The sequence below is a fragment of the Pseudorca crassidens genome, chromosome 2 (assembly GCF_039906515.1).
Source record: "Pseudorca crassidens isolate mPseCra1 chromosome 2, mPseCra1.hap1, whole genome shotgun sequence".
Lineage (NCBI taxonomy): Eukaryota > Metazoa > Chordata > Mammalia > Artiodactyla > Delphinidae > Pseudorca > Pseudorca crassidens.
In genome coordinates, this window is record NC_090297.1 from 153,364,645 (window position 1) to 153,372,739 (window position 8,095).

At 53.4% G+C, this 8,095-nt stretch overlaps 1 long non-coding RNA gene across 3 annotated transcripts; it reads left to right on the plus strand.

Annotated features, from left to right (window-relative positions):
• The first annotated feature begins 1,366 nt into the window (after nt 1–1,366).
• On the plus strand, nt 1,367–7,180 carry LOC137219990 (uncharacterized). 3 transcript variants are annotated; one of them, XR_010941381.1, is made up of 7 exons: nt 1,367–1,490; nt 3,915–4,037; nt 4,203–4,313; nt 4,474–4,605; nt 5,045–5,178; nt 5,652–5,782; nt 6,216–6,920. It is a non-coding gene; the product is annotated as an uncharacterized lncRNA (long non-coding RNA). The 3 variants fall into 3 exon arrangements; XR_010941382.1 differs by adding an exon at nt 2,794–2,878 and having other exon boundaries at nt 1,374–1,490; nt 4,203–4,605; nt 6,216–7,180; XR_010941380.1 differs by having other exon boundaries at nt 4,203–4,605; nt 6,216–6,923.
• Nucleotides 7,181–8,095: the final 915 nt, after the last annotated feature.

Genomic DNA, 8,095 nt, shown 5'->3' on the forward strand with positions numbered 1-8,095 from the left:
GTGACTGAACCAAGGGCAGGGGGGCAGGGGGTCCAGGGCAGGGCCCTCAGAGCCCGGTAGGCCCAGGGGGGCGGCGCAAGCACCTAGGCCCAGGCCGAAGAGCGCCTTCTTGGTCTGCGCGGCAGGCCGGCCTCTCGCCTTGCCACTCAGGCCGCCCTCCCACTTGAAGTGTGTGTGGCACGCGTCCGCGGAGTACACCTCGCTGCACAGGTAGCCGTGGGACTGGGCGTCGTAGCTTCCTGCGGGGCGGCCGGAGGTCCCGCAGGCGGGTGGGTCCCTGGCACAGACGCGCGGAGCGGCTCCCGCCCGGCCCCCCTGAGAACCGTCGCCGTTCCGTAAGGCGGGGCGCCTGCTTCAGAATGTAAATCACGTGTCCGCTCTATGGATACGCTGTTTAGTTTACCAGGCAAGACTTTCTTGGTGAAAGAAGCAGCGTTGGCTTGCATTCTCGAGCAGGCTTCTCATCTGGCTGTGCACTGGTACGCTCTCTCTGGGTGTGCTAGTCCGCAGGGCAGGGCATCCCCTGGGCAGGGTGGAGCGTGATCTCTGCGGCCTCGTCCTGCAGCTCCTTCCTTTCATTCTCAATCATCCTGCCCACGGTGGCCTCCTCTCAGGCCTGCATACTTACAACGGCGCATTGCCCGTGCTGCCCCTCTGCAGGAAGTGTCCCTCTGTTTAGTTTGCAGCTGACTGATGCTGCCTCACCCTTCTCATCTCTTCTCAGGTGTCACTTGGTCAAGAAAGCGTCCCCTTACCTACTCAACTCATCACGTCCCCCTACCGTAGCTCACGTGACACCACGCACCTCTCGCTTATGGCCGTCGTCGCCTTTCACATCCAGTTTCAGGTAGGTAAGTTTACCCCGTGGTCCGTGAGGAAGAAGAGATCACGCCTGTTTTGCTTACTCTTGATTCCCAGCGACTAGCCTGGTTACTGATAACCTCTGTTAGAGGAGAGAAAGGAATGCACCCAATCCCTGGTGAAGCCCTGACCGTTTTCCTTTCTAGTGTCCCTCGTACTCCTCCCTGCCATCTGTGTCGCCCTTACTCCGCGTCTACCGTTTATGAGTTTACACCTGGGTTACGGTGACTGCTTCGGAGAATCGCATGCCTTTCTACCTCCCTCGCTGCGACCTCTCCCACGCCTCCCAGGGCTCTTGGGTTATGCCCTTGCCCTCTTCCGAGCCGTCCGTGGCACCCGCTGTCATCCCCATACGGCCAAGCTCCTAAGACTGACACTCAAGGCCCTCCGTAATCTGGCTTCAGTTTCACTTTCTAGACGTTTCAAGGAAGAGCGGGGTCTAAATATCTGTGCACCTCTGCTCCGTTTCATATCTACCCACGAGGTTAATTTTTTTGTTTCTTCCAGTCCATCTATTTTGCACCTCCTTCTCTGCGAAGACTTCACTGAGAATCCAAGCGATTTGTGGATCCCTTCTCTCCCCTGAAGCTGTAAACAGTTTAACAAGACATATGCGGAACTGCCGTAAGGTAATCTACATCTTATCTTCCTCTCTGGTATCTAACCTCCCTGAGAATGGGGGTACATCTCTGTGTTCTGTGCAGTTTTCAGCACAGTACTCTACACGTAGTGAATATTTGGTAAATGAACGAATAAGTGAATGAGCCACCAAGATAAGGGTATTGTCTCATTCTTTCTCTCTTTTTCCACTTTCAAGTTTCTTTAGTTAGTTTCCTCAGACAAAAGGTTTCTTTGCAGCTACACAGTGGCCAGGTCCACAGAATGTTGCAGATAGCTGCTGAAAACATCCCTCCTCCACTTGAGAATGGCTTGCTCTCCCTCTCAAGCGGAGAGAGCTGGGATTCGATATTTAATTAAGTGCCTCTGTTCACTTGGCATTTAGAGGCACTAGGGGGCGTTAGTGCTCTACAGCCGGTGAAATGCCTGTTTCGTTTGTGATTTTCCTTTGTGGAAAACAACTATCCACAGAGTGTTTTGTGCCAATTTTCCATCCTTTTAGATTGATGAAAATAATTTTAACTACGTAGAAACAGAAAACGAATAGAAAGAACTTTGCATTACATTTAATAAAAGCTTAGGGGGATCTTTGTGGTACATTAGTGAAGTTATCTGGGGAAACCTTAGCTACGTACATTGTGTTGGAGAGGCACCGAGAATTCAAGAATTCTCAAAGTTCGAGGACACAGTTGCCTTACATGTAGGCATGGTGGCAGCCATGGACATAGCAGTGATTTGGAGAATGTTGTATTAGTCAGCTCTTGCTGTGGTAATGCTTTGGAACAAATCTCCCCAAAACTCAGTTACATAAATAAGAATTTATTTTTCTTGGACCTGTGGGCTAGCTGCAGCGGCTCTCTTGTAGACCTCTCGATGGCTGGTATTGCTCCATGTTGTGGGTCAGTTTGAGGTCTGTCCCACACATCATACTGTGGAGCCCAATTGTGAGGCTGCAGGTCCCTGTCTTCTCACAAAGTTCACTGAAACATAACAGTAGAGCCCAACCACACAAGCCCACTTAAGGCCTCTGCAACTCATTTAAGGCCATGGTGTCTTCCCTTGGCATCCTGGGAACCCCCTGGCCTCAGGATGCAGCTTCTGTAGTCCATGGCAACCGGTGGAGAGGGGGCGGGGCTGCAGGAGGGTGGAACGCGGAGGTCACAGAGGGTGTGGGTGTGGCCACCTCTGCTGTGACTGAACCAAGGGCAGGGGGGCAGGGGGTCCAGGCAGGGCCCTCAGAGCCCGGTATGCCCAGGGGGGCGGCACAAGCATCTAGGCCCAGACCAAAGAGCACCTTCTTGGTCTTCGCGGCAGGCCGGCCTCTCACCTTGCCACTCAGGCCACCCTCCTACTTGAAGTGTGTGTGGAACGCGTCCGCGGAGTACACCTCGCTGCACAGGTAGCCATAGGACTGGGCGTTGTAGCTTCCTGCGAGGCGGCCGAAGGTCGCAGGCGGGTGGGTCCCTGGGATACACGCGGAGAGGCTCCTGACCGGCCCCCTGAGAACCGTCGCCGTTCCGTAAGATGGGGAGCTTGCTTCAGAATGTAAATCATATGTCCACTAGATATGCTGTTTAGTTTACCAGGCAAGACTTTCTTGGTGAAAGAAGCAGCATTGACTTGCATTCTAGAGCTCATCTTGCTGTGCACTGGCACTCTGGGTGTGCTAGTGTGCAGGGCAGGGCATCCCCTGGGCAGGATGGAGCATGATATCTGCAGCCTCGTCTTGCCCCTCCTTCCTTTCATTCTCAATCTTCCAGCCCACAGTGGCCTCCTTTCAGGCCTACATACTTACAACAGCACATTGCCCATGCTGCCCCTCTGCAGGAAATGTCCTTCTGTTTAGTTTGCAACTGATTGATGCCTCCTCATCCTTCTCATGTCTTCTCAGGTGTCACTTTGTCAAGAAGGTATCCCCTTACCTACTCAACTCATCACATCCCCCTACCATAGCTCACATAACACCATGTACCTCTCGCTTATAGCCTTCATCACATTTCACATCCAGTTTTAGATAGGTGTTTACCATATGGTCCGTGAGGAAGGGATCATGACTGTTTTGCTTACCCTTGGTTCCCAGCGACTAGCACAGTTACTGATAACCTGTGTTAAATGGAGAAATGAATGTATCCAATCAATGGTGAAGCCCTGACCGTTTTTCTTTCTAGTGTCTCTCATACTCCACCCTTCCATCTGTGTTGCCATTACTCCAGGTCTACCATTTATTATTTTACACCTGGATTACGATGATTGCTTCGGAGAATAGCATGTCTTTCTATCTTCCACCCTACAACCTCTCTTACACGTCCCAAGGCTCTTGGGTTTTGCCATTGCCCGCTTCCAATCCGTCCGTGGCATCATCGGCTGTCAGCAGACTTGCATGCAATGTTCCTTTCTTTTCTCTTTTTTTCCTTATGTCACTGGGCCATGGAAAGGCGTGAAGCACTGACACTCGCTGCCACGTGGATGTGCCCTGCGAACACGATGCTGAGCGAGAGAAGTCAGACACAAAAGGACACACAGGATGTGACACCACTGATGAGAAACTTCAAGAACAGGTAGATCCACATAGTCAGTGGGTTCCTGGTTGTCAGGGGCTGGCGAGGGGACGGAGTGATAGCTAAGGGTGTGAGGTACATTTTGGGGTGACAGAAGTGATCCAAAGCACGGCAGTAAAGATGGCTGCACAGCTCAGTAAACTGTCCCCATGCTCCCCGTTGCAGCCTGTAATAGCATCGCTCTCCGGATGAAGGGCTGACTGCAGGAAGACTGAATGCGCAGTGAGTCCTGGACCCAGACCCTGAGCTGGTGCTGCCCACATGGGGAAGTCACTGGTACTTGCGGAGCCTCCACAGAGACCGGCAGCACCCCCAGGGCCTCACAGTTCATGGCGCACCCGGCCCAAGGGCCTTCCCGCTGGTTGTCATCACCGGCTGTCACCAGACTCGCATGCAATGTTCCATTCTTTTTTTTTATCTTTTCTCTGTCCCTCAGCACGCAAAGGGGTGATGCCCTGACACTTGCTGCCACGTGTATGCACCCTGAGGACATGATGCTCAGCGAGAGCCGTCAGAAACAAAAGGACATGCAGGGTCTGACTCCACTGAGGAGAAACGTACAGAGCAGGTAGATCCACAGAGTCAGAGAGTAAGTCCCTCGTTGTCAGGGGCTGCCGTGGGGGCGGAGTGATAGCTAAGGGCGTGAGGGACATTTTTGAGGTGACGTAAATGGTCCAAAACATGGCAGTAGTGATGGCTGCACAGCTTGGTAAACTGTCCCCCACACACCGGTGCAGCCTTTGAGAGCATCGCTCTCAGGAAGAAGGGCTGACCACACGAAGACTGAATGAGCAGTGGCTCCTGGGCCCAGACACTCAGCTGGCACCCCCCACGTGGGGAAGTCACTGGGGCTTTCTGAGCCTCCCTGGAGACTGGCAGCAGCCCCAGGACCTCACAGAGCACGGTGCGCCCATCCCCAGAGCCTCCCCTCTGTTTCTCATCACCGGCTGTCAACAGACTTGCATGCAATGTTCTTTTCTTTTATCTTCTCTGCTTTACGTCACTAGGCCATGCAAAGTGGTGAAGCCCTGACACTCGCTGCCACTTGGATGCACCCTGAGACTTCTACGCTATGGGAGAGAAGTCAGACACAGAAGGACACACAGGGTGTGACCCCACTGAGGAGAAACGTCCAGAACAGGTAGATCCACATAGGCAGAGAGTGGGTTCCTGGTTGTCAGGGGCTGGCGAGAGGATGCAGTGATTGGTAAGGGCCTGAGGGATATTTTGGGGGTGATGGAAATGATCCAAAGCACGGCTTTGGATCATGGAAATGATCCAAAGCACGGCAGTAGGGAGGGCTGCACAGCTCAGTAAACTGTCCCCATGCTTCCCGTTGTAGCCTGTGAGAACATCGCTCTCAGAACGAAGGGCTGACTGCAGGAAGACTGAACATGCAGTGGGTCCTGGGCCCAGACTCTCAGTTGATGGCTCCCCACTTGGGGTAGTGACTGGGAGTTGCTGAGCCTCCTCAGAGACTCGCAGCAGCCCCAGGGCCTCACAGGGCACGGCGCCCCCTGCCCCAGAGCCTTCCCTCTGGTTCTCATCACCAGCTGTCACCAGACTTACATGCAATGTTCCATTCTTTTCTTTTATCTTTTTTCTGTTCCTCAGCATGAAAAGGGTGAACCCCTGACACTCGCTGCCACCTGGATGCACCCTGAGGACACGATGGTCGGCGAGACAAGTCAGACACAGAAGGACACACAGGGTCTGACCACACTGAGGAGAAACGTCCAGAAAAGGTAGATCCACAGAGGCAGAAAGTAAGTCCCTGGTTGTCAGGGGCTGCCGAGGAGACGGATTAATAGCCAAGGGCGTGAGGGACATTTTCGGGGTGACGGAAATGGTCGAACAAATGGCAGTTGTGATGGCTTCACAGCTTAGTAAACTGTTGCCCGCGCTCCCGTGCGGCCTGTGAGAGCATCGCTCTCAGGACGAAGGGCTGGCCACAGGAAGACTGAACGAGCAGTGGGTCCCTGGCAAAGACGCCCATTTGGCGGCCCCCCACTTGGGGTAGTGACTGGGAGTTGGTGAGCCTCCAAGGAGACTGGCAGCAACCCCAGGGCCTCACAGGGCCCGGCGCCCCCGGTCACAGTGCCTTCCCTCGGGTTCTCATCACCAGTTGTCACCAGACTTGCGCGCAACGTTCCTCTCTTTTCTTTCTTCTTTTCTCAGTCCTTCTGCATGCAAAGAGGTGAACCCCTGACACTTGATGCCACGTGGATGCACCCTGAGGACACGATGGTCGGCGAGACAAGTCAGACACAGAAGGGCATATAGGGTCTCACCCCACTGAGGAGAAACGTCAAGAACAGCTAGATCCAGAGGGGAGGCTTTGGGGCCCATGATGCTGTTCACTGTGAGGACCTGGGGCTGCTGCCAGTCTCCGTGGAGGCTCTGGAAGCCCCAGTGACTTCCCCACGTACGGGGCGCCAGCTGAGCATCTGGGCACAGGACTCACTGTTCGTTCAGTCTTTCTGCGATCAAACCTTTGTTCACTTGGCATTTACAGACACCAAGGGCATTAGTGCTCTACACTCAGTGTAATGCCTGTTTTGTTTGTGATTTTCCTTTGTGGATAACAACTATCCACAAAATGTTTTGTTCCAATTTTCCATCCTTTTAGATTGATAAAAATCATTTTAACTACGTAGAAACAAAAAATGAATAGAAAGAACTTTGCATTACATTTAATAAAAGTTTAGGGAGATCTTTGTGGTACATTAGTGAAGTTATTTGGGGAAAGTTTAGCCATGTACATTGTGTTGGAGAGGCACCGAGAATTCAGGAGTTCTCAAAGTTTGAGGACACAATTGCCTTATATGTAGGCATGGTGGCAGCCATGTACATAGCAGTGATTTGGAGGATGTTCTATTAGTCAGCTCTTGCTGTGATAATGCTTTGGAACAAATCTCCCCAAAACTCAGTTACATAAATAAGAATTTATTTTTCTTGGACCTGTGGGCTAGCTGCAGCGGCTCTCTTTTAGACCTCTAAATGGCTGGTATTGCTCCATGTTTTGGGTCAGTTTGAGGTGTGTCGCACACATCTTACTGTGGAGCCCAACTGTGAGGATGCAGCTCCCAGGCCCTGTCTTCTCACAAAGTTCACTGAAACATAAGAGGTGAGCCCAACCACACAAGCCCACTTAAGGCCTCTGCGACTCATTTAAGGCCATCGTGTCTTCCCTTGGCATCCTCGGAACCCCCTGGCCTCAGGATGCAGCTTCTGTAGTTCATGGCAACCTGCGGAGAGGGGGCGGGGCTGCAGGAGGGTGGAACACTGACCTCACAGAGGGTGTGGGTGTGGCCACCTCTGCTGTGACTGAACCAAGTGCAGGGGAGCAGGGGGTCCAGGCAGGGCCCTCAGAGCCCGGCAGGCCCAGGGAGGTGGCACGAGCATCTCGGCCCAGGACAAAGAGCGCCTTCTTGGTCTGCACGGCAGGCCGGCCTCTCACCTTGCCACTGAGTCCGCCCTCCGACTTGAAGTGTGTGCGGAACGTGTCTGCGGAATACACCTCGCTGCACAGATAGCCATAGGAGTCGGCGCTTAGCTTCCTGCCAGGCAGCTGAAGGTCGCAGGCAGGTGGGTCCCTGGGACACACGCGGGGAGGCTCCTGACCGACCCCCTGAGAACTGTTGCCGTTCCGTAAGTTAAGGAGCTTGTTTCAGAATGTAAATGATATGTCCACTAGATATGCTGTTTAGTTTAACAGGCAATACTTTCTTGGTGAAAGAAGCAGCGTTGACTTGCATTCTAGAGCAGGCTTCTCTTCTGGCTGTGCACTGGCACTCTGGGTGCGCTAGTCCGCAGGGCAGGGCATCCCCTGGGCAGGGTGGAGCATGATTTCTGCAGCCTCGTCTTGCCCCTCCTTCCTTTCATTCTCAATCTTCCAGCCCACGGTGGCCTCCTCTCAGGCCTGCATACTTACAACGGCGCATTGCCCGTGCTGCCCCTCTGCAGGAAGTGTCCCTCTGTTTAGTTTGCAGCTGACTGATGCCGCCTCACCCTTCTCATCTCTTCTCAGGTGTCACTTGGTCAAGAAAGCGTCCCCT